This window comes from Pinus tabuliformis, chromosome X (genome assembly GCF_031772625.1).
Source record: "Pinus tabuliformis cultivar Carrire ecotype Pingquan chromosome X, CPIR1, whole genome shotgun sequence".
Classification (NCBI taxonomy): domain Eukaryota; kingdom Viridiplantae; phylum Streptophyta; class Pinopsida; order Pinales; family Pinaceae; genus Pinus; species Pinus tabuliformis.
This window is the reverse complement of record NC_142308.1, coordinates 74,843,494-74,856,655: the sequence shown is the minus strand read 5'-3', so window position 1 is coordinate 74,856,655 and position 13,162 is coordinate 74,843,494. Positions and strand designations below refer to the sequence as shown.

The window sequence follows — 13,162 nt, the reverse complement described above, 5'->3', positions numbered from 1 at the left end:
CCAAAGAAAAACAGAAATAATTGGATTTTATCTCCCTAACTCAAGATTCTATTATTTGTTTGTAGATTTTGAAAGTTTACTTCCTTCCCTATTCCAAAGCCCTACACTGAAGTTATTGTAGCTGAAAAGAGCCCTAAAAAATATAAACTTCTAGGTGAATTTTAATTAATGGTGTATTATTAAGTTGTTCTTTTACTCAATGGGTGATGAAGGTGAAACTTATGATGTTGTGACACGACTCGAAATATTAATGCACTCTAAAATGCAAAAGCAACTTTTAATTTTGATGAAATTCTATTTCGGGAAAAGAAAGAGTTTCTTTGATTTTTTGAGAAATGAAATACTAAAACTCACAACTTTTCCAATTTCCTAAAGCAACTAATTTCACTATATTGTGATGAAAACATAGTCAACAAACTAATTTCTAGATTTCCCTAATCATCAAAACAAACTTAAACACTTCTTTCTTGTAATCACTCAAAACTTCCAAGTACATAGAAGTCAATCAAGAAGGTTGGAGAAAAGGCATGTTCTCTTATGAATTCTTTGATTTAAAGATGATAACAATGAAATTGTGAAAATTTTCCCAAGATGAAAGCAACAACTTCTTTTATCAAGAAAAAATAATCACAATTCTTTCACAAAAGCACAAGGTCTTCAGAAACCCTAATTTGCATTTCAAAGCAATTTTGACCACAAATACACAAAATGTAAGGCTTAACCAGTGTATTTCATAGAACAAAATAAGAATATCACTTACAAAAATACATTCAAACTTGTTTTGATCAATTAACAAACCAATCTTAAGGTATTCTTTCAAAAAGACCTAATCTTCAAAATTCGTCAACAAAGCAATCAACTGACTTTAGAAGAGACAACACATAGTCTAAACAAATAGAATGACACTTTCAGAAAGACAAATTCAAGTCTGGGTTGAAGCTAGCATGAAATTTAAAAAAAAATCAAGGCCTGCACGGGCTTTTAGTAGGAAACAAAGCACATACGCTTAGTTGCTACGGAAAAAATGTGCAGAGTTACAGTCTGTTTACAAGCAGGCACAACGCATGGAGGAAAACCTAAAGAAAAGATAAAAAATTCAAGAATCAACCACTCAGATCTAAAAGGCCTTTAATTTAAGAAGACTCGGTTCTAGATAAACTAGACAAATCAAAAAGTGGGGCTAATGAAAAAGATGGTAACAGAGACGTTCCCTAGTGTTATCGTTCTATGATTTTTAAGATTGGCAAGACAAAATAATAAAGGACACACCAAACCACTTAGGATTCTAGGATCTAGCTCTCCTAGACTCCAAGAGGGCTCTCTTTGTATATTTTCATATTTATTTTTATTTCCAGTGTTTTAATGTATTAGGCTAGCTATAATGGTAGAGGGGTTTATTTCTTGATTGCTTGATTATTTGATTATTTGGTTGGGGCAAGTCAGACTTAGATCTTTTCCATTGGGCTATGGAGTCAAAGGCTGGGTGGTAACATCAACTTTTCCAGAGCATTTGCAAGGCAATCTAACTATCTTTACTGGATCTAAAAGCAGAATGGAAAATGAGATGACAGAACAATGAAATCAATAATGATTAAAAAACAATTAAGTGTTTCTTAATCATACATTAGAAGAAAACATTTAGATTGTAATAAAAGATAAAAATAAGCCGCTCCAACAACATATCTTAATCTATAATCTCTGTTGTACAATTAGATTTAATGATGCATAATGACTAAAACAACAATATGTTAACACAGAAAGAAGACATCACTAGGTAAAAACAGCTCAAGTATCTTGCAAACAGTCTTTTATTACTGATGCTCTAACTCAAAAATTATAGTGCTCCAAAAGAAAGATTGTTCAATAACTCGGGTCCAACCCCTAATACTTCCAATTCATGAAGTATTTAACAAAAACCTACGATGATTGCCTTGTACACTTCGCAATTTGTTATTAATTATAATGAAAGAAAATTTGACTAGTGTAACCATGAAGTGGCCATGATGAGATAACTTGGACATCTGGTCCCCTTTTTTCAAGATGTTGTTGCTGAGTAATTAATTTTTGTTGTAGTGGCTCTGCTGACTTGGCTCTTCATTGTTTCTTCAATCATCCTTGTCCCGTTCCTCTTAGGAATCGCACAAGTCACTCCATGCTTCTTCATCTGGAATCTTGACCTTGATTAATCTGCGATATATTTCATCAGCTTCAGTGTACCATGAAAAAGTGGATTTGACTGTAAAAATGTGCTTCAGTTCATGCTCGATATAGATTGGATTGCTGATAGCTTCCAGCAATGCTTTTCTTATTTTGTTGCGTTTAATGTTGGAGAGATTCATAGCATCCAGGGCTATGCCTTGGATCCTCTTGGCATAATATTCTCTGGCCATGAGTTTGTCATTAATGACAAACAAAGAAGGGAGACCTTTCTGTGTTAAAGGCTCAATTCTGTTGAAAAACCTATTCACTGTGAGCTCCAAATTCTAGCATTTTTCCTCAAGCTGTACATTCAGATTCTTCTTAGTCAATACCTTTTTCACCTGTAGAATAGTTTTTGTCTCGTTTGCTGCTCCCAGCTCTTCTAGATGATACCTATTCCTTGAATTTAGAAATTTAATAATTATGTTGGTTGTTGTTGGCATGTCTCCCAGTTTTAGATTAGTAGATGAAATAGCTTCTCTAGCTTTTTCCACTAACTGCTTTTGTTCAAATATAATTTGGATGCTCGGCCAGATTTCATTCATGGCATTGATGATGTTGTGCCAGATGATCTCTTTCACCCTTCATAGAGTGTTACCAATGGATGATTACTTTTCAGATTTTTACAACCTTTCAATTAAGGTCTGTGCCCTCTGCATCTCTACTGAGTGTGCACTTTCAGCTCTTTTGATTTGGTCCTGCAGAACATTGACTTGGGTTTCTAGTCTCTTGATTTCCTCGGTCTGAAGATTCATACCTTCCATGGACCTAACTAGATGTTCTGTACTGCTTCCTATCCCTATAGCAACAGTTGCTAGAGTGGCTCTAGGAATATCTGTAAGAGGAAGAGCCTCCATAGTGGTGTTGGCACATTGTGCTACCTTTTCTTTCTCTTGTACCATCTTCTCCATTTCTGCTTCCATTTGTTTTATTTTGAGAGACTGCTCCATTATTAATTTCATCATTTCAGCCTTCTCACTCTCTGTTTCCTCTATCTCTTTGGTCAAGGGATCATGTGTTTTAGGTATTTTGAGCTTCTTCTTCAAAGCTGTTATATCCATCTCCTTTTTCTTAATTATTTATTCTGTTGCTTTTACATCTGAGGGATCATATCCAATTCTCACTATTAAGTCTTCCAAAGACTTAATTATGTTGTCCTTTGATTGGGATGAAATATTTTCCATCTTTAGTTGAGATTGGGCATTTTACATGCCACCTACATTTTAAACAAATTCATGGAGGTAATGGTTAGAGTAGAAGAGATCATTTCACTTGTTTTCTTGTGCATTTCCAGCTGATCAATAGGATGAACGTTCTTGGCATCAAACTCAAAAGAGGTATGTTTGTAATCAGCTAGAGTTTTAGGCTCTGCTATCTGTGCTTCCAAAAATGCCATATGCATTTTTCCTTTTTCTGAATCAAATGCTGAGAGGAGTCTGCCTTGAGAAGTTGCACTTTGCTTCCAGAATTGAGCATAAGTACTCTTTTTCAACATCTCATTTCTGATCTTAATTTCCTTGAAAGTATCAAAGATAGTCTCCTCCTTTTCTCCAGTTACATTGGTAGATGTGGAAACTTGAAGAGATTGTTTCCTTTCTGAGATTGGAGTGGCAGGAAGAGATTGACCTCCAGTTGGGGATGAATCAGGAATATCACTGAGATTAATGACTGTTTGTTGCGGTGATTCCTTGCCTATGTCCATGTTCTTCCTAGCTCTTTTTCTAAATTTCAATTTGAATTCTTTCATAGAAGTATTAGTCCCTGGTGACTGATCTTCTCTTGGCCTTTTCCCAGTTGCTCCTTTTTCTTGTTCCTTGCCCTTGTCTAATGTGTCTTCTATACCCTGTTTTTCCTGCTACCTAGGATTCTGTGCACTTGAAGAAGAAATTACTTGTTCCTCAGCCTCTTGTAGTGTGTCAGGCATCCACTCAATCTGGTTCATAAATTTCTCTATTTCAGGCCTTTGAGTGTGAATGTAGGGTGTTGATTTTTTCTCTACCCTTTTCTTGGAGATGATGCTCCATGGGTCATAGGACCATGTAAAACTATGAGTGAACTTCATTTCCTTCAATTTCTTGTCTGCCTCTTCACTAGCTACCCTGTTGTTGCAAATGAAAGGACCAATCTGGGATTTGATCCTAAATTGTGACTTTTTCTTTGCTGCTACAAAATGTATTTCATCTGCATTGATCATCTGCCTGATATATTCAAGTGCAAAGATCCTCATGGGGAGGAACTTTGGTAGCTTGTAAGGGGCCAACTCACATCCATATACTCTTAATTCTGTGTAATTTTGGTACAAGTACCAATCTCTTGTTCTTGCTTGGTTTGTCAATTGCATAATCCTCTTAATTTCTTCACTAATTATGGGTTTTGCAGTTCCATTGAGGAGGCTCATAGCTGGACGATCAAACATTTCTATAAATGTCTTGTAGGTGAAGTGATTTTGATCCTTCATCACTAAGGTGGTCCAGAAAATAACAGATTGGGGTTCACCTTATTCATTTAACTTAGTCATTGTAAACTAAAATATGTCTACCTAAAAGTAAAAAAACATATATACCAACACTGAAGAGTACTGAAACATTTCCTATGTGATGAAATTTACAAGTTGCTCATGGATGGCATCTTCTAGGAATTGATTGAAATTGAATAGGACAGAGGGCTTTGATTTTGCTGATAAGATGGACAGGAAACCTATTATAGCCTCATCAAGCCACTGATCTGAATAATAGCCCAGCAAATATGAAAGTACAGTGACTATATGCCTGGTTCTATCAAGGAAAGAAGAGGAGGAATAAGGAGGATTCTTGCTAGGTAGTGGGGTTTGTTCAGTCATGAAGAGTTCTAAGGTTTTAGCTCTTTTGGTGAAGTCTAGCCTCTGATACATTTCACTGAGGATCTCATGGGAAAAGGGAGTGGTTCCTTCAATGATAGGAGCTTGCATCATCTACATTATAGATTTGGCATCAATGGTAAACAATATGTCTCCTGCTGGGGCTATCACTACCCTATGCTGTGGATTATAACATGAGTGGCATTTTATGATTAGTTCTAGGCAACTATGGGTTTTTCGAAAGATATAGGAAGGAAAATTGGCGTCCCATAGCCCTATGTCATCTACTTCATCAACAAATTTATCCTCCCACCAGTAGTAGATGTCAAACAAATCAAATTCTGAGAGTGTCTCATGTATTTTGAAGTCTCTGTCTGCTAGTGGAATGTGGTCCAAGTCCAGTGGTGGGTGCACCATTGGATTGAAGATCTCCTATTCTTTCTTCTTTGGTGGCATGGCTGTCTTTTGCAAATTTTAAACCTGAATTGTTTTGAATTTGCAGTTGAACTGCAATAGAAAGGGATGAGAAGAAATAGGAACTCAAAGAGGGAAAAAGAAAGGAAATGAATAGGAAGTGGGATTCAAGAAGGGGAATGTTTGATCAATGAAGAAAAGTGGAGCCTTCTGCAACTCTATTGTTTTTTTAGTGTGCTCACTGCTTTCTATGTGTATGCCTGAAATAATCTTGAATTGCACCTCTAAGTAGAGAGAGCACGTTAAAATTTGTAAATATGTGGGAAATGGTGCCTTTGTAGCTTTGGAAGCATTTTTATTGAATTGGCCTGAAGTGGTGCGGGTTCGTTGGCTAACAGTCCAGCAAATTGAATGCGCAACGACATAGCGTGGGAATGGAGGTGATAGGTTGATGGGACAGAGTGGCATCACAAGGGTGGCAGGATTGGTGAACGGTCATAACGAAGGAAGGTGGTTTGATGAAATGCGGAAACCACTTTTTGGGGGGCCATTGGAGTGGTAAGCAGAATGAGTGGGGGGGGTGCGAAATCCCGAGAGTGTGACACGCAAGTGGTCCAAAACCATTGACTTTGGACCCCCCCACCTAGCATTAACCTTCAGAGGGTGATGGGGGGCCTAAAAATCATATGGGTCATTGGATCGTATGTCGGGTGCGGAGATTAGATGAAAGGTTAGGGGTGAGTAACATTTGATGTGACGGGTAGGTGAGTGGTTGGGCAGGAAAATTAATAGGGGGCGGGGTATAGGAGTATAGGATAAAGTTAGGAATAATGATATGAGACCCATTTCCCTTTTTAATTTCTTTTTCCAACATTAGGAAAAAACATGAGCTATATCATAAAACTTTAAAGAGCTTTTCATGTCTTTTTCCTTTGTAATTCTTTTCAACCTACCAATCCTTTATCTTTCTAATCTAACATTTTTTTCCTTTTTTTTCATTTACAGGGTGCATTTGGACTTGCAGACCTTTCTTCACTTTTTTCTATGTCTAATCTACTCTATCATTTATCTCTCCCATTGGTCCAAATTGAACAGTTGAACCAATTTCATTTCTACCTAGCTACTGATTTTCCAAGCTTAGACTGTTTGCTAGATCTTTATTTTCTACTCTATCCACAGAAATTGAAATTTGTTCAACCATGCCTAGACTGTATAAATTGAAAAACATTTGGGGTTTTCTTTTCTTCTCATATTTTTCTTTTGTTCTTTTGTTCTTTTTCTTTTTATACCCTCTTTTATTTTCTTTTCATTTTTTCTTTCTTCTTTTTGTGAAATCAATTGAATATTGAAATCTATGAACAATATGAAATCTGCAAACTATGAAATACTCAATCACCTTGATATCCTATAAATTATATGACCCTAACACCCAGTATGGTCGCCAGTTTGTTACATCGAACAATCCATCTTGCGGACAAGAGAAATCTCCCTAGATCCTAAATGAAAACTAGAAACAATCATGACAAATGAACTCACTCTTTCTCTAGGTTGAACTTGTTCAAATTATAAGTAGTATAGCTAATGGATAGACCTCTTACCAGTTTCATGAAATTCCTGATGAAGATCCCTTATTGTGACTTGATGCAGCTCTTCAATGCTTGATAGTACTTCCAAATATAAACGATAAAAGGATCAAAAGAACATGTGATATAATAATTCAAACAACTTAGCCTAATGATCAAGGAAATTAGGGATTGAATTTTCCTTAATGAATATAATAAACAATTATAAACTATTCATCATTCATGAAAGACAAAATCAATGGGAGAAAGTGCTCATTTGTATTAGTCAAAAGATAAGATGAGCCTTACAACCTTCGCCTTGATGTCGTGAGGTCCCTCCCAAATTCCTTCAATCTCCTCGCAGATGACAATCTCTCCAATCTCAAACCAACAACATAAGTTTGTATTCTCTGAATTCTGACCTTCTTCATCCCTCAACCCTCTAGTCCTTTTATAGATCAGAGAGGGGGAAGTTTCAGATCCCTAAGAAGAGGATGAACCTCCTTTAATGAAGTATTATGTTACCATGAGAAAAGGGATGGAGATGCATCTTATGAGGGTTATAGTTCAAATAGTCATCACCTAGAAGCATTTAGTTAGGAATTATTCGACCAACTATGTTTCTAGAATGTAATTTTACTTTTACTTTCTAGAATTCACCTACGCGGGTTTATAGTCACAGAGAGAGCACAACTTTGCACTGTTCTCAAAGTCAATTTTATCACATGAGCGGGAAACTTTATAGAAATCGGTGTATTTGGAACTTAATAAGGTGTAAGGGCTATTTGACCCAAATTTCTCATGTACTTTGACATATTTTGAGTTGTTTGAATTATGAGGGAGTTGGTTTCAACATGTTCACGGATGGTAGAAATATCCATAAACTGATCAAGTGTCATGGCGAAAAATTGACGTGTAACAAAAGGATACAACAAAGAGAAAAAACTGAAACAATTTAGAGGCTACAGGATCTGGAAGAAGAGAAGAATAGGCGTAAATGTAGTTGAAGTCAGTTTTTTAAATTGTAAGACTAGCTGAGACATATACTAGTAGGTGTCTTAATTCAATTTTATGTGGTTGAAATTAAGGTGGAGTGTTGGATATTCTAATTCCAACCACCTATTAGGTGTCAAAACTGTCCATCCAAGTGTCCCAGTTTAGTTTAAATTAAGTCCTGTTTAGTCGAGTTCCACTGCAGTCATTTATTACTGATGTTTCCAATGTAATCTTATTTAAGTTATTTCTAATACTGAGAAGAGCAGTCCTCTGCTCCAAATTTTATTTTCTTCAAATTTTTTCATATGCAATTAATCAATGTCTTTTCATGATTTTTGGAAAGTATTCAAATTGGGTTTGCTTTGAATCATTATGACCGTCTTGTAGATACCCAACATATTTGGGTGTGTTTGTTGAGTCATTCAGCTCACTGTGTACTATATGTACAAAAATTCGAAAGCAACTTCATCTACGAAGATGGAGGGAATTCCACAAACAAAACCCAAAAAGGTTGTACATGGTGCATCCATTCAGAAGGTTCTGGCGGACTCAATGATTCTTGCCAAAGTGTCGAGTCCAAGGTTTATGTCTTTTCAAAGAGCTTCACCTCATATTGATACAATTACTCAGGAAAAGGTGTGAGGGTACCTTGATTCTATGATAGACACTTTTTCAAATGAAGCATCATCCAACCCTTGACAAACATATGGCATCATCATATCAAGGATTTTCAATGGTATATTTGTCAAATGAATTCTCTATTGTTGATGGTTACTATAAATCTACTATAGTACAGAAACTATATCTCTCTTGATTAGCTGAGAGATGAGACTACCTATGTTTAGTTGCAAATGTATGTTAGCACATACAAAACCTACTAGCACACAGATGGAATATGAAATTAGCTTGAACTTTAAACATGCAATGAGGTCCTTTGAAGATGATAATTTGATTATGAACGTGGACATGAAAATACCAGTGTATCTAGTTTTGAATTTCACCACGCATATCGAGCCCCTCCCAGGCGAGTTCTAGGACCACATTCTAAGCCAGCTCCTTCAAAATGGGATGATGCCGAGAAGTGGCTGGTAAACCTCTCTTAAGGAGATAGTCATGCCAGAAATAAATTGAAATTTGGTTTGGGTTATCCGCAGGGTGTGGTTGTAAGGCCAGCACACTCTAGACCAAGCAAAGAAACAGGCTTTCATGGCCAAGGAGGATGTCAGAAAGGTAATCTAAATGTTCTCATGACAAATACCACATCAAATGCTTCAGGAGTCACTAAAATAGCATCCGTGGATCAGAGTTTGAACAAGGAGGAGGTGGAGACTAAGAAGATCTATCCTGATAATTATGTCTCCAATATGGATGATGGATGCCCATCCAAGTTTTCTTTTATGCCATCAGTAGCACATTCCACTCCAAGAGCTAATTGTTCTTTAGATTGGTATTCTCTAGAGAATATTTTGGGTTGTAATCCTAGTGGACAAAGGACGGTTTTGGTTTTTCAAATGTTTTAACTTTACTTGAACTTTTTTAATAATTAAATTTTTAATAAAAAATATATGAGCAACATAAGACTAAAAAAAATACTAGTGAAAAACAAGCAAAGCCAGTAACATCATGACCACATGACTCTTGTTTAAATTCACATGCTAGCTATGTACATTGGAGAATTAGTTGTTCGGTGTCACCACTCTACTTTGTACACAAGGATGGTTTGGTGGTGACGATGCAAAAAGAAACATACTAGACTATAAATCGCTTGCTTTAAAATGTTTGAATAGAGAAGGGGAAAAAATATAACATATTTAACCTTATTTAAATAAATATCATGGGCTTTTGAGGCTTGTTTTAATTATAGCTACTTGTGTTTACCCTTTTACTAACAAAAATAGTGATAAAATTCTTTCTTGACAATTTATAATCACCTTTATAAATAGAACATAGACATCTACTAAAAGTATATTTCCTTTTAGAAGGTAATTTTTACCTAAAAAGTCTTAAATATATATAAAACATTTCCATTTTAAATTGCGTTATTGACAATATCCTCTGAATAGAAATTTCTTATTTTTCATGTTCTAATTTGAAATTGTGCTATTAATACTTTATTATGTTTTAATTTGTTTAAAAATATTTTATTTTTCATGTTTTAATTTGAAATTGTGTTATTAATATTTTATTATGCTGTAATTTGTTTATTTCTTTAAGGTTTTTTTTTTTTTTTTTTTAATAAATCATCAATCTAATTATCTAGTTATTACCATTATTTAATTTATTAAAAAAAAAAAATTATGGGTAAAACCCTGTTGTGTAAAATTTGACAAAAAAGAAACTTGGGACGTAGGGTAGAGACTCAAATCGAATAATGACAAGAAGGTGAAAAACCTTAAAAATGACCCTTCAAGCCATAGGGCAGATGACCCTAACAAGTTCAGGGAAGAAAATGAAAAGGAGGTCATGGGTGAATGGATGAAAACAAGGTCATGCATTCCACAAGTAGATAAAGTGGTCATATTTGAGATAAATTCATAAAAAATCATTGAGAAAATACAATAAATGCAACATCATGCCATAATTGGAAAATCTATTGGTCTTTGGCCCACAGAAAGATCATTAATAGGGTGGATAATGAAACATTGGTCTCCAAAAGGTCATGTAGAATTGAAGATAGGATCTAAGGGATTTTTCACAGCAATACATAAAAACATGGAGGATAGAAGCATGATATTTCAGAATGGGCCATAATTTTTCAACTCAGGAATAATGTATTTACAATTTTGGAAGGAGAAATTCAGCCCAGGAAAAGTGGAATTTTCCATAGCTTTGTTATGGATTAGATTATATTCATTTCCATCATATTTTTGCAACCCATAAACATTGGAAGTTATAGGAAATGGTATATGCTCATATATCATGTCCTTAGAAGTTATAAGGCTAGGAAGATATACTTTGTATGAACAAATTTGTGTATTCATGAGTATATCACAACAAACTCCAACCAATATACGCATCATATATCAAAATAAAAATTGGTATCATTTGATGCACTATGACCACATTATGTTTAGGTACAACAAGTATCATGAGCATGCCCTCCTGTTTTATGAAGACCGATTTACCTCTCTTCAACAAGCTTCAAAACCTCACTTAGAGAAAGACCTCTCATTTTTCTTCACAAACAACAATTTTTTTGCACTTTCTTCCACATATGTTCAATGTATCACATCGTACTCCATTAGACTAACTAGCTACTCTTGTCACACATCTTTCTTAGAATTGATTCTAAATTTCCTTCACTCCCTATGACATGGAGATTTGTTCAAGCATATTTACACTCTTTTACTCGACTCCTCACCATTTCAACTGCATAAAACACATAGGACAAATGTGAATTACCAAGAAAACATACTCATAGAACACATGCTCTTCCACCACTTCCAAACTTATATGCCTTATCTATACTAAACCAAATCATCCAATCATGGTTACATCGACACTTCATTAAATATAAAGAAAACTATATTATTCTTTTATTTTTCTTTCAACAAATCTGGTTTAGAAGACCCAACTATATTTTATTTCCATGTCCCCTTGGTCCCCATGGGATTAACCTTAAACACATGAAACCTTACAATAAGACCATCTTCGAAACATCTCCATCGAATGTGTATCTAGTCAACTAATTATTTTCTTGAAATTTTGAATCTCTTTAACTAGAGTCCTTACTCTTTAACAAATTTGGTGCCTAAAAAAGCAAATTTCTAATATTAGATCTTGATTTTTTTAAGTTCCTTAAGTCATATGACTGAGGCCCAAAACCAAAGGATTATGCTCAAAAGACACTAAACCTAAGTTCTTGTGTGACCCCGTCAAACCACATTAAATATAATCCTAGAAAATAAACATTTAGTTGTTTTCTTAGTAATGCATTCTCAAAGGTGATCTATGCTTGGATGTCCTCACATCTGAAATAGTCTTGTGATCTTATATCTAGTGCCCTTTTCCTTTCTCACTTAAACACACACCTAGATTTCTCCAAGCCTAAATAATCCTTAAAAATTTGACATGGGCTTCACCTTTCTCAAGCATTATGGTAACTCTAATATTTGAGAGCTCTAGCATCTAAGCTTTTCCAAAACTCAAAAACATGTGAATTGTTTGATCCTCGGATGGTCAGATTCTCTGCAAGCATGCCAAAACCTTTCCTTGTATGGAACCGTGACCAATAAATATACCTTTGGCTGAATCCAGAGCTAGGTCACCCATTACTAGCTTAGCTTGTTGCATGCTTGGAGGCCTAGATACCCAAATACCTCCTCTTGCTAAGAACCTTGACTAGGAAAAAATTCAACCATTTTATCTATGCTTAAAAAAATTCATATTTGGGAAAAACTCAAAGTGCTTGTTGCCTGCACACTTGTACACCAAAATTCCTAGATGAATTTTTCCCTCTAGACTCCAAAATATCTTAGAAAGGAGAAACTATTTAACGCTATGAAGTCTTACAAAACCACCTCCTGGTGTGAATCCCAATGTATCAAATTCTCCCACATTGATGCCTTGCAGACCGATAAGAACTCACTACATGTCTTTGTACAATGTATCCTACCTTGTCACGTGCCACATGTTATCACCTTGAGATTCCATGTCATCTTCCATGCCACATCACTACCACCTATACCTTACATCTTGTGACATGTTTGTAGCTACATTGTACTAAGATCCACCTATTGTTTCAAACTAGGAAATATGAATCTGGCCCATTTCTTAAGTGTTTCCCTATTTCACTCCCAAAGGCCCAGATGCCTTGGTGCATCTTAATGTATATGGATTCTCAAATTCCTTTGTGCATCTCAGATGGATCTGGATGCTTAGACTCCTTAAAGCATCCTTGATTGTCCTAATGATCCTATGAAGCTCATATTTGTTGCCAAAGGCTAGACTACATCACTTCAAACTCATATTTCTCTTCATTTGTGCGTAGTAAACAAAAGTGTTATATACCATTGGAAATCTCTCTAAAAGAGCTATCTAACTAGAAAATTTTAATTATCTTTTGAACAAGAAAACTAGAGGCAAAATCACTGCAAAGATAGACTACCTCGGCTACACATCTAACACTCAACAAACAAGCTAGACTTCCAACACT

At 35.3% G+C, this 13,162-nt stretch overlaps 1 pseudogene; it reads left to right on the top strand.

Moving 5' to 3' along the window:
• Window positions 1-8,649, top strand: part of LOC149138432 (bidirectional sugar transporter SWEET1a-like) — a 60,113-nt pseudogene extending 51,464 nt beyond the window's left edge.
• The last annotated feature ends 4,513 nt before the right edge of the window (window positions 8,650-13,162 follow it).